Genomic DNA, 12,562 nt, shown 5'->3' on the forward strand with positions numbered 1-12,562 from the left:
TCCTCTGCCTTAAAATCAAACAGCCATGGAGTTTGTTCAGATTCCCTATTCATCAAGGAAATGAATTCCATATGCATAATTCATTTCTTTTGTGAACTTTTTTCCCCTTCAGGGAGTTAATGCTCCCTAGTGCATTGGGAACAGAGACAGTGACAGAAGGACCAGAGAGCAAGGGGGCAAAAATGCTTTTCCCCATGTAAATGGGACAGATAGGGGCCAAAAGGTCTAGCCTCTGCTGGCGGACACCTTGAGCTCCACAATTCTATCTCACCAAAAGGGGGGGAATCCTGTACTGGTTATTAGGGCACAATAGGCTTCATCCTTAAGGGTGAGAAGCCCAGGGAGCCCAGAAGCCTTTTGAGGCTGGAGGCCTTATTTCCAAACCCAGTGGATGACTCATGGGTAGAAAGAAATCGATAGAGTCTTCCCACTCCTTTATGTCCCTGCTCATATTAAAAACCCAAAACTGAACAAAGAGATATACACCGTGCCCAATGCACCATGTTTAACAGCTGTTGCATTTGGAGAAAAAGCAGTCCCTAGTCCAAAGTCAGATTTGAAAAACGGCTTTATTAAGAGAAAGATTTACTGTATATGAACTCCAAGACTAGAAACTGGAGGAGGAGCAGCTGAGAGAGACAGATCTGCCAGACGGAGAGCCCAACTGATTCCACTGGCTGATGTTACCTCTTGGCAAGATACACTGACCCACACAACATCCTGGACGTTGAAGCCTTTGGTTATTAACTCTTTAATAACAGTCTGGAGTCCCCAAAGTTCAGAACTGATTTAATAAATGGCACAAGACACATTAAGGCCAAGATATACCTTTTATCCTAAAACAGTCTATTTCAGGAAATTCATGTTACTTGGCATCTTATTTAAATATTTTTTAATCCATCCTTCTTTTCTGTTTTTAACTTCCAACTTTATCTCCATTTAGGGAAAAAAAAAAAACACAAAAGCTGATAAACATTTTAGATTTAGGAATTGTTTTGCCTGATTTGCCCAAGACCACCTCTTAGCTCAGGGTCTGCATTTTGTAAATGAAGGGTGGCTGGCAGGCTCTCTTAGAGGAACTGTCTAGGGTCCTAAGATGAGCAGAATTTGGTACACACCTCCTAATATAGACTGCTCCAAAGATGCCGTTTAAATACATAATAATAAAGTTTCATTTGCTGTTTACTTTTCTCTGTACGGTTGGATACAGACTAGATAGGTAATGTACTAGTAGGAAACAAAAGTGGATCCGCCAAAAAATTCCAAGAAACAGAAATTTTACTGTGATTCCTGTAGAATTAACTCGTAAAGACAAGTAAAATCCCCCAAGGCTTTCATCCAATGTATGAAATGAAAACCAGAAAAGCAGCTGGCCAGCCTTTTTTAACCATCCATTAGAAGCATGATGCCAAAAGTAAGCACTCCATGTAGAAACTAGGGATGTCATCAACATTGAGGAGATTAGAGAAAGGGCTTGGCTGCTGGCCTCAGAGAGCTTATAATCTATTTACAAAAGAAAGAATTGTGAAGGGAATGCCAAAGTTAAAGTTAAACTGAACCCAAAGAATATATAAGCAATAAATATGTGAGTGAGTCAAGCTGCTCCCAGTGGTTATCAGGGATTCCCAGCTATATCCGACATGAGAGTCTTCAGAGCACAATGATTTTGTGCAAGGTCTTTGGAGTGGGGTAGACATGGGTTTAAACCCCAACCATGCCACTTACTGGTTACATAATTTTGGAAAGAATTTAGCCTCTCAAACTTCATCTGTAAAATATATGTGATAATTTTGCTTCTTCATCGGCTATTTGTAAGAATCTAATTAGATTAATACATATACAATAACTCAGTAGTATGCCCAGCATGTCATAAGTATCCAAAAGGTTGTAACTTTAAAAATAAACAAATAAAGCCAAGGTATTAGCTCATGTACCACTGGAAACAAACAGTGCTGCAGACTGACATGGTAACAGATAACTTGCTTTGGCACATGGTGGGAGGTCACATTCTGGAACTTAAAAATGTTGCCCTATCTGCAGTATGCCACATATCTGGTTCTTGTGTGGACTGGCTAGAAAGTGAGCCAAAGAGAATTAAGAAAACCAATCCCTTCACCGAAAACCAAGTTTTCCCATCTTCTTCTAGAATATATATCCCGAACCTTGCCCTTTCTTTTTACCAGGTGGAGCCTCCATTCTATCTTCCACCATGACACCACGTCAGCATTGCTGTCTTTCCTGTACTAAATCTGGACAGTAAATGGCATCACCCTGTCACGGGGGTACGGAGAGCGTCTGCAACGCCCCATTTAACTGCTCTGTGCTCCTATCTTCGGGCTTCATTAGCATATTTCAGCAGGGCCTTGATGGATGAAGATGGATGGGGCAACATCATCCTTGGTGAAATCACTGTTTCATCAAGGTTAAACCAGCCTCAAGCTTTGCCACCTCCCTTTGTTTGGCTAGGTTTCTAATAACAAAATTAACGGCAGAATTAATGCCCAGGAGGCTCCCAGTGAAATATACTGATGCCCTCAGAATGAAGCTTTATCCTGGACCTCCCAGTTTATAATCCATCAATCAGTTGCTTCTATACTTTATCTTAAAATAAAACACCACCTCCATCACAGCAGACGCCGGCTTCTCTATCCTTTCATCTGAAACAACTGGGCTGGGTAAAAGAATAAAAGGTGGCTCGTTACCTTAGAATGATCACAGTGACACAGTCCAAGCAGACCGCAGAAACTATGTATGTCCAGTTTCCAGAACTAGACTGTGAGCTCCTTGAAGGCAGACAGTTTTTGTTCTATTTCCTTTCAATATCTCATTTTCTATTTTTCTGTGCGGCAAAAGGAGCACATGTTCACTAAGTCCTGGCTGATATTAAAGGAATTGTATTCACCATGAGAAAAAAACACCTAATCAAATAAATAAATTCATACTGAACACTTACCATCTACCAAAGATTTCACGGGGCCAGGTTACAGTACTAGGTCCTAGACCTCAGGACCTTAGGAACTACCCTGACAAGTTTCAACATGATTCCTGAAGGATATGGTCTCCTAATCAACCACTGAGACATACTTGGATGCTTCTCCATATGAAAATGGAGAGATGCCTTGAATGTCCTGGTCTGAGACCAAAAGGAGAAATCATGTTGGTGAGAGTGGTCAAATAGCTGGGGTCATACCTAGGTTCTATTTTTAGTTCCATTTCCTATTAATAGTCACATCCCCTTGGCAAGACACTTCTACTTGCTGGGACTCAGTCTCTACCAAATAGAGTAAGCCTGCACTTGGTTCTGCCAGTTCTGAAACAGGGTCACAACAAACTCTGCAGGTGTACCTTCTTAGAGCTGGTGTTGGAAATGTGGAAATACACAGAGTCCCCTGAAAAATAAGCTCGGTGGAAATAAACAGTACTACAGATGGGGCTTATTCTATGAAAACAGAACACTGCTAACCTGGACAATCACATAATTCATTTTAACAAAATGATGGAGAAAGAAAAAACAAAACACAACAAAAGAGCCACCAAAAAGCAGTACATATCATATAATTAATCGAGACACTTTACCTCACTGAACCTCAATTTTCCAGGGGTACTACTGAGGATGAAAAGCTTAAAATTTATCAAGTGTTCTAACTTCCCTAAAGGAAGGGTGTTAGCTGAATACCAAAAGTCACCCTGAGCATGCAAAACCCAACCCAATTTGTGATATCTGGCATGGGAAGGATGCAAATCCAGACGTTCACGCCATTTGGAGGGAGTCAATACAATAAAATCCTTTCTCGCAGTGTTCTCTGACTTAGAATAAAATCTGGAATTCTTAAAATTCAAAAGAAGAGTAAGTACTGGACAAAAGACACGTTAGCCTTGAAGTTATCCCTCAGGCCTGCTATCCTTGTGTCTTCTTCATTAAGTGCCTCTGCAGTAAATAGCTGAGGGAAGGCAACTGAGTCAGGCTAGACCTGAAGTTAACACCATAAGCTGCCTTTGGTGGCAACCAAGGCCTCTGCCCAGAGTCACAGAGAGGAAACCCCATGGAACTAGGGCACAGGAAGACGAGTCATTTTGGCCCTAGCCAATGGGGAGGGCAGCTGAGAAAGCATGTCGAGGCAGGAAAATGGCCCGGTTGCTTTACTGGTCCAGATTAAGTCATTGGATGGCCCCGAGGTCTGAGCTAGTTTCTGAGGTACCATAGTGGGAATTGGTGGGCCCCTAATGACAGAGAGATGGATGAATGGACCCCATTCCCATTTCTCCTCTTCTCTCCCCTTCTCTTCTCTCTCCTTCCTCTCTGCCCCCAGTGGCCAAGGACAACACTAAAATCAGTATCACAAGTCTGCTGTGGCACATGGCCATGGAATGTGACCGTCAGAGGCAGCTCAGAGAGGACACAACTGGAAGAACAGGTGGTGTGGAATTTTAGAACCACTGCCTTAAGCATTCTGCCCAAAGTCCCAGAATGGGTGCTCTGATGGGAGCTTTTCGAGAGATGGTCCCTCCCTGCACAGAGAATAAGAAATGGGTGAGGATGATAGTATCCTGGAGAAGCTGTAACTTTGACAGCTCGAAGGGTCTTAAGCAACCAAGTCCTCCTTTGACAGAGAGGTCAAGCTATTAACATCTGTTTGCCCAGAATACTGTGCCTGTGTTTGCTTTAAGACACAAGGAACCGACCGGGTGCAGTGGCTCATGCCTCTAATCCTAGCACTTTAGGAGGCCGAGGCAGGTGGATTGCCCGAGCTCAAGGGTTGGAGACCAGCCTGGGCGACATGGTGAAACCTCGTCTCTACTAAAATATAAAAAAATCAGCCGGGCATGGTGGCGGGCGTCTGTAATCCCAGTTACTCAGGAGGCTGAGGCATCAGAATTGCTTGACTCCGGGAGGCAGAGGTTGTAGTGAGCTGAGATCGTGCCACTGCACTCCAGCCTGGGTGACAGAGCAAAACTGTGTCTCAAAAAAACACACCAAAAAATGAGGAACCACTGAAAATAACTATAAACCATCCTTTGTGCTAGTGTCATCACATCGTTTCCCCATATGTATGTTGCACAAGGAGCAATCTGCCGAGTGGAGCACTTAAACAGTAGTCCAGATGAGTAATTCCAAACCCCTGACCTACCTTGTTCTGAGAAATAGGTCAATGTTATCATCATTCTAGCTGAGGCAACTGAGGAATAAGAGCTCTTAGCAGGACCTGGATGAGAAGCCAGTTTAGAACCCAAGGCCTTCCCCATTTGGATTCCTTAGCTACTCTGTATACTAGCAGACATACAAATGTAAACAGAGCAGAAAAGATGCAAGGGCCCTCTTCCAACCCTACTGACCCATCTAGCACATCCAGGCCTCCAGGAGCCAGGCTGTGATCTTTTGGGGAATATACACTGATGTCACAATTTTGAAGTCTAAAATTCAGGTCTTGTCAATACCTGGAACCCTCGGACTCCTTGGTGGCTTTCTACCCACTCCAGCCCCTCTGGCTTTGGCAGGGGCTTCATCTATACCGTCAGGCCACAGGATTTTTTTTTTTTTTTTTAAATATAGAACACAGCTGGGTATGGTGCCTTACACCTGTAATCCCAACATTTTGAGAGGCTAAGGTAGGAGGATCACTTGAGCCCAAGAATTTGAGACCAGCCTAGGCAACATAGTAACACCCCATCTCTACAAAAAAAAAAAATAGAAAAAATTAGCTGGGCATGGTGGTGCATGCCTATAGTTCCCGCTAACAGGGAGGCTGAGGTGGGAGGACCGCTTAAGCCCAGGAAGTCAAGGCTGCAGAGAGCCATGGTCATGCCACTGCACTCCAGCCTGAGTGACAGAGCAAGACCCTGTCTCAATCAATCAATCAATCAATCAATCAATAAACACTTCACCACTTTGCATGTCATCCTTGCCTAGATGCCATGCCAATCTTCTCTGTATCATTGTAACTTTAGTATATGTGCTGCCAAAATGAGCACAGGCCATAGGATTTGGATCTCATCTTGGAACTAATGGTCTCTAGGGTTCCAAACAAATCATCCCACTGCTCTGTACTACTGTCTCATCATCCTAAAGATGGGAGCAAACCATCCTAACTGATTCCGTATGGATTAAGAAACCACTAAAATCAATTACTACCATCCAGGCACCCAGCATCAAAAGAAGAGAGATCTCTCGTCTTTTCCAATCTAAACAGAGAGAAATAAAGGCTCTTCATTTAGGAGGCTAAGACGGAGGACAAAAACCAGGACATTGAAGTTTGGAATAGACAGGGTAGCTACAATACTCACCCTCTTTTCCCAACTTCCTACTCTTTAATCATGGAGAGGAGGTGAACAGCAACAATTACGTTACACTTGCTGCATGCCTAATGGAACTAGCGCCTCTTTTAACCTTCCAGCCCAGTCTGTAAAGCAGATATTGCTATCCCTTACAGACAACAGCAGTAAGGTTCAGATGAACAAGCAGCTTGCATAAAGCCACATTGCTGGTAGGTAGAAGAGATATGGATTGAACTAAGGCCTTCTGATGCCAAGCCTGTACTCTGGCTACTATTCAACTCCTGTAGAGAAAAAACGGGCAGGCAGTACCTACTCATCCCAGGAGGGGTAGGGGGAATCTGCACACTCCCTTTTTCTTGCTGCCAAATAATATCTTCCTTAAGCATTCCGTTCCAAATGCTTCCAATGTTCCATGCGCACAACTGCCAAGCACAGTAGAGGCCGGCACTCTGACTCTGGGGGCCTCTGCCAAGCAAGCCCCTTTTAGAATCTGTAGTGAGCAGGTGACCTCATTGAAGAGTGTCATGTGTGAGGGTGACGGTCAGAGCTGGGAGAAAGGGCAAACCAGCAGGGATCGCCTGCCTTTATCACTCCTGAATGCTTTGTTCCCCGGGCCTCAAAGAACAATCAGTAGTCACGCTCTGCTCCACTTGTCGTTTTCACCCATAGTGTGAGTGTGTGTGAGTGTATGTGTGTGTCTTTATCAGAAAACCGGCGGCTTTATATTCACACATGCAGAGTAAAGGCTTGGGCTCAGTAGAGGCAGCACCCAGAGGGGTCTAGCACTTTTCAAAGATTCCTCTTCCGGCTGACGAGTCAACATGCCAGTGCACAATATCTTCAAAGGGGAAACTGAGGAATGCTATGTAAGAATCCCTGCTCAGCCCTAGGCAGCTTGGAAACGAATCACTTTAAAACATACACTTGTGTATTTTTCCACCCTGGTTCATAATGTTTTCCTACCTCTCACTATGGCTAGGGCGGAGAGCAACCCATAGAAGCCATCTGTATTTTCCAGCAGACCAAACAGGAAGAGGCGCAGAAATCTGCGCAAGTGACCACGCTGCCGCTGTTGCTAGGCAGCACGATTATGTCCATTCTCCGCTGCTTGGCAACCAGCCTTTCCCATCACATATACACACAGTCACAGCAGCAATATGAGTGCCCTTAACTGTTGCCTTACAGCTTTCAAAGAAAAGGGCTGAATTTCAAAGGAACTTATAAACATTAATAGACCCCCTCAATATTCCACTCATACTGAGATGGCCCCCAGAGCACGATGGCTCTATTTAATCAGAAATTATCCTTTTGGTGATACTTGAGTTTGCACCTGATGGTTGCACAAATCTTCTCGTGAATGCAGTGACAGGCCAGAGAGATGAGTAAAGAGCTTGAGTCAGCAAGCTTGAACTTTCGGAGAAGAAAGCCTGTTCTGTCTGCCCCCATACCTCTGAAGAATCCACTGGTGAAATAATCTGCTCCCCAGGATCCGCCATCTAGGGAACTATGACAGAATAAGGGCCAAATACCTTGAACAGTGACGTTCCTTTCTGTGGTCCCCAACCAAATGTCAGTGGAACTTGGCAGGCCTCTCCTCACTGAGGGCAAAGCTGTCCTACAGTCATCCTAACCTCATTGGTCACAATCTGTCACTCCTCAGCAGCAGGGCCAAAGTCATCAACCTATCGTGCAAATCAAATAGCTGCCTACTGAATAACAGGACTCCCTCACCCTACCTCCTGCCTTTGGTCGATAAAAAACAGATGCCCAAAATCCCACAGGAAGTTAGCATCCCAGTAGGCAGCTGAACTCAGGAGCTCCTGGTCTATGATCAACGGCCTCAGCCACCGTCCAACCAGCCCCACTGCTTTCACGCGAGACCCACATAAGAATCATGTTAAACCATTTTTTCTTCCAGTTTTACTTTGGTCCAACTTTTTAATATGTTAACTTTTCAAATGACCCCTTTAGGTGGCACTATATAGAGTTCGGCTCTGCCTATCAGGGAAAGCAGTCCGTTAATACTAGCAAGGGCATATGCATTTTCTTCTAGATCTCTCTGTAGGACTTTGGAAAAGTCTCCAAGCATCATTCCGATTATAGTCTGAATTCAGTGAGATCATCCAAAGTGATAACCTCATTGGTATTTCATTTTCTTCTCAGCCCCAGCTGGAGAATTTTTCCCCTCATTAAAATTAACGAGGTCAGTTTCCCAAGCTCAAGATACTGAGCACTCCTGTTGGTGGAGTTTTGTTTCTTAAATTGAGCCACATTTCTGTAAGTGTAAAGTTATACTAAGCGTCATTTACTTTATTGCTGTGTAATAAGAAACCAAAATGGAAGTCCTAAGCTATCCTCCTACCATATCCTACACTTCAGTGGCCACATGCAAACACACACAAACCACACGTCCCCAACTCAACCCACGGTCTCTCCCCATTCTGGCCATGAAAGAAACCCCACCACAGTTTAGAATCAGGAGCTTGGTGGAAAATATAAAAACACTCAGGCCTTCTAAGTGGCTAAGGGCTCCAGTGTTACAGCCAATTTGAGAAGAAAGTTGCAGTCTCCCTGGGCATTTGTCAAAGCCATGAGGAGAAGACGTGAAAATTTCTATCTCCTTCTCAAGCTCTTCTCTGCAGCCAGCAACAAGGTGACTAGGTATCCAAAGTTCAGTGTGACCTTAGTACTCATAAAACTCCCCAACCAAAAATCAAGAGGAAATACTATGTCAGCAAGTAGAAACTGTGCTTCACATTCCAACTCTGGTGAAAAGGGAAAAAGAGAAAAGGATAAAAATTAAAAGCCAATTTCATAAATGAGGTGGAAAGGCACTCTACAAGACAACTAAAAACATACACTTTCCACATGGAACAAACAAGCTGGGCTCATGCACCTTGTTCCAAGCTGAAACAAGATGCTTTCAAGATGGTCATGTAGAAATGAAAACAGCCTTTTCAGACTCACTCTTTCGGTCATCCTTTCAACATCCTTCTCCTTGGTTAACCCAAGAAACTGTGTTCCTCCCCCCTTCCATCTCTGTAGACCTGAGTTTCAATATAAATAAAATCTAACTGTAACTGAGATCAAAAGGAGAAAAAAAAAAAAAGAGAGAGAGAGAGAGAAAGATGCTGGGGGCTAGAACTAAAGCCTGGGAAGGGGGTGCCCACTGACTCGAGGCCACCAGATTTGTCAAGGCCCATTTACCCAGACCAGGCAGGGACTGGGGAGCTTGCAACGCCCATTGTTGGCTGATCAAAGTTCAATCAGAAAGTAAAGGAGGAACCCAGCCAGCCTCATGTGATCCAGCACAGGAAGCCAAGTCTGAAGAAAATGGGCTGTGCTTGTGAATAAGGTACACCAAGACATCTTTACTGAGCTTGCCACACAGAGAGAGAGAGAGCAAGCCAGAGAGAAGGGAGTCTATTCGAAGCTGCATCCTAACGAACCTTAATAAGTTAATGCAGAAATCCTCCCAAAGAGTCTGGCTATAGGAGACGCCGGTCTCTATGGAATCAAAATCTGTTATGTTGCAATATAATAGATGTAAATTAAAACAGAAAATCTATCATGCCTCTAATGTACCCTGATAGCTGAGTGTGTGGATCCGTCCGAGGAGAGGCACAGGAGGAAGGGTGATATATGGCGAGGCTGGATGGAGGGTGAAAAGCGTGGCGAGACGAGCGGGAGAATGGCGCAGCCCGCGCGCGCCTCAGACCCAAGGGCAAGAGACGAATAAATGTTGATTAGTGTTGATTTTGTCCGACAAACGCCTGTCGAGTGACAGTTGGGCTAAGCTGCACTGAAAGAGAACCATTAATCTTGGTCTGGTTTAAGTAGAGTATATTAATTTGTGTCATTTTTACTAAGTCGCACTGAGAAAGGCCTCTTACTGCTTTGCATTTGACTGCTTTGGTGGTTGAGCCTGGTTCCCCTCCCTCCTCCCTCATCCCCCACTTTTTAAAACAGATACCATGGTGGCAGCGGTGGCAGCAGCAAATTCAAATGACACAGCAGGGGAGCAGGGGACTGAGAGCTCCTCTCTTGGATTAAGAAAATAAACTCCCAGGGTGTTGGCATAGCAACAGCATTTCAGATGAACTGCTATATATTCAGTGATTAATAAATTAACATTTTTTACAGTTGTTCCTCCTTTTCTCCCCACCCCCACCCTCACAATAAACCCCTTCCCCCACAGACACACTTCAACCTTCTCTAAGCTGTATCGCTTGCCTCTTCACAGAATAAGAAGGCGCAGAATATTCACAGCCTTAGAGTTAATTCCTGCCCACAGTTGCCATCTCTACAGGCTGGCGACACGGCCCCTTGTCACCAATGAGGCTAAGAATAGGCTCCAAGATCAATGGGCAGGTCTACATAGAACCATGTGCATGTGGTTGGTGGAACCTGGCACTCTCCAAGATTCTGATAGCAGCAGGCCCCACCCTCAGAATTTGGGGTCTTTCCAGGTCCTGAGAGGCTAGGAAACAACTGAGAGTTATCATTTCTCCCAAAGAATTTATTTCCCTACAACAAAAACCCCAAACCATGACTGAGAGAGTCCTGACCTTGCCCAATTATGCTGGCTAAAAAGAAAGTTGGTGTCTATCAGAGGGTGTTGGTGTATTAATAGGAAGCCGACACTTCCTTTCTGAGCTTACAGTCCTCTACCAGATAGTTCAACTAATTTGGGCAATTCATATTCCAGAAATCAAACCCAACGAGCATTGTGGGAGGAACGAACGAAGACATTGATTTTAAACACTGCCATAGTAGTCAGGTCCAGTCAGTTTCAACAGTACCCCAAGCTCAAAAAGCACTCTCTTTTCAAAGCTTTCATGAAATAATATATGCTTTAGGAGATAAGGACCAGGGAAGTAATAAGCTTTGTTTTCCATAGCTCTTACCTGTATCAGTGTTTTATTGTAACCATCCTCTTAGTCCTAGAAAGTGTCAGCTGGTGTGGGGCCAGGCAGGGCACTGCAGAAGGTCAACGGCACTAATCTCGACCTTCGAAACTCACCTGGCCATATCCCTCAAGAAGCCTCTGGCCAAATCTCCCAGAAACCCCATGCTTATAGGCTTCCAGACAGGGAATATTCAGTGAGCAATGCCAGAGCCACCTCCAAACAATAAGAAAGAAAAGCCTTACTCTGTGCAGGTCCAGAAGACAAAGCTGGCAGTAAAAACTGACCATTACAGGTGGTGGGGAGCTGGTTCCCAGGGAAGAAACTGCTCATCCATGGCTGTGCCATAGCAGAGCTGGGAGCTCCTTCCTCAACTGAATGGAAGATTAAATTACAAAACCTTTTAGGTAGCTCGAGGCCACTGCTGGAGAGCGAAGAAAATAAATAATAACAATAATAACAAATATACTATGAGGCTTAACATGCACCAGGCACTATTTTAATTGCTTTCTGTGTATTAACTCCAAGGCAGATACCTATGAAGTAGATACTGCTATTATCCTTCCTATTACATAGATGAGGAAACTGAAGCAAAGAAAGGTTAAATAACGTGTCCAAAACAACTGGGAACTGGGATTCAAACCCTCGCAGTCAAGAGTGTAGAGTCCATGCTCTTAACCACTACATTATACTTTTCCATTTATAATACATGAAATCTGCAGGGAAAGGCTAGGTAATTCAGTATTCGTGATGACATACACCATTCAAATTCTACCAGATCCAAGAAACAGTCCATACTGAGACCCCAAATAATAACAAAATAGACTTGGCAGTGAAAATACTAGTAATAGAAAATGACGCAACTATTAGTAGTCTAAAGAGAGAGAGAGGCCGGGTGCTGTGGCTCATGCCTGTAATCTCAGCACTTTGGGAGGCCGAGGTGGGCGGATCACCTGAGGTCAGGAGTTTGAGACCAGCCTGGCCAACATGGCGAAACCCCATCTCTACTAAAAATACAAATATTAGCCAGGCATGGTGATGCACACCTGTAACCCCAGCTACTCGGGAGGCTGAGGCAGGAGAATTGCTTGAACCCAGGAGGCAGAGACTGCAGTGAGCCAAGATCATGCCACTGTACTCCAGCTTGGGTGACAGAACAAGAGTCCATATCAAAAAAAAAAAAAAAAAAGAGAGAGAGAGAGAGGCGGGAGAGATGGTTGTGAAGAAAATAACTCAGTAACACCATCCATTCGAGGATATTCTACATTGAGGATGTTACAGTGGACTTACCAGGCAAATTGGTTTCGAGTCCCACCTATGCCATTGAGTAACTATATGACCTTAAGCAAACTGATACCCATTCTAGGTTTTCTTATCTATAA

At 44.3% G+C, this 12,562-nt stretch overlaps 1 protein-coding gene and 1 non-coding gene across 7 annotated transcripts in view; both read right to left on the minus strand.

The window, feature by feature from the left end:
• The window catches only part of PBX1 (PBX homeobox 1), a 327,814-nt gene that overhangs the window by 241,064 nt on the left and 74,188 nt on the right, over positions 1-12,562 (minus strand). The gene's annotated exons all lie outside the window — the stretch shown is intronic.
• On the minus strand, positions 5,864-5,970 carry LOC112615565. The gene has a single exon (XR_003117406.1). It is a non-coding gene; the product is annotated as a U6 spliceosomal RNA (small nuclear RNA).

The sequence above is a fragment of the Theropithecus gelada genome, chromosome 1 (assembly GCF_003255815.1).
Source record: "Theropithecus gelada isolate Dixy chromosome 1, Tgel_1.0, whole genome shotgun sequence".
Taxonomy (NCBI): domain Eukaryota; kingdom Metazoa; phylum Chordata; class Mammalia; order Primates; family Cercopithecidae; genus Theropithecus; species Theropithecus gelada.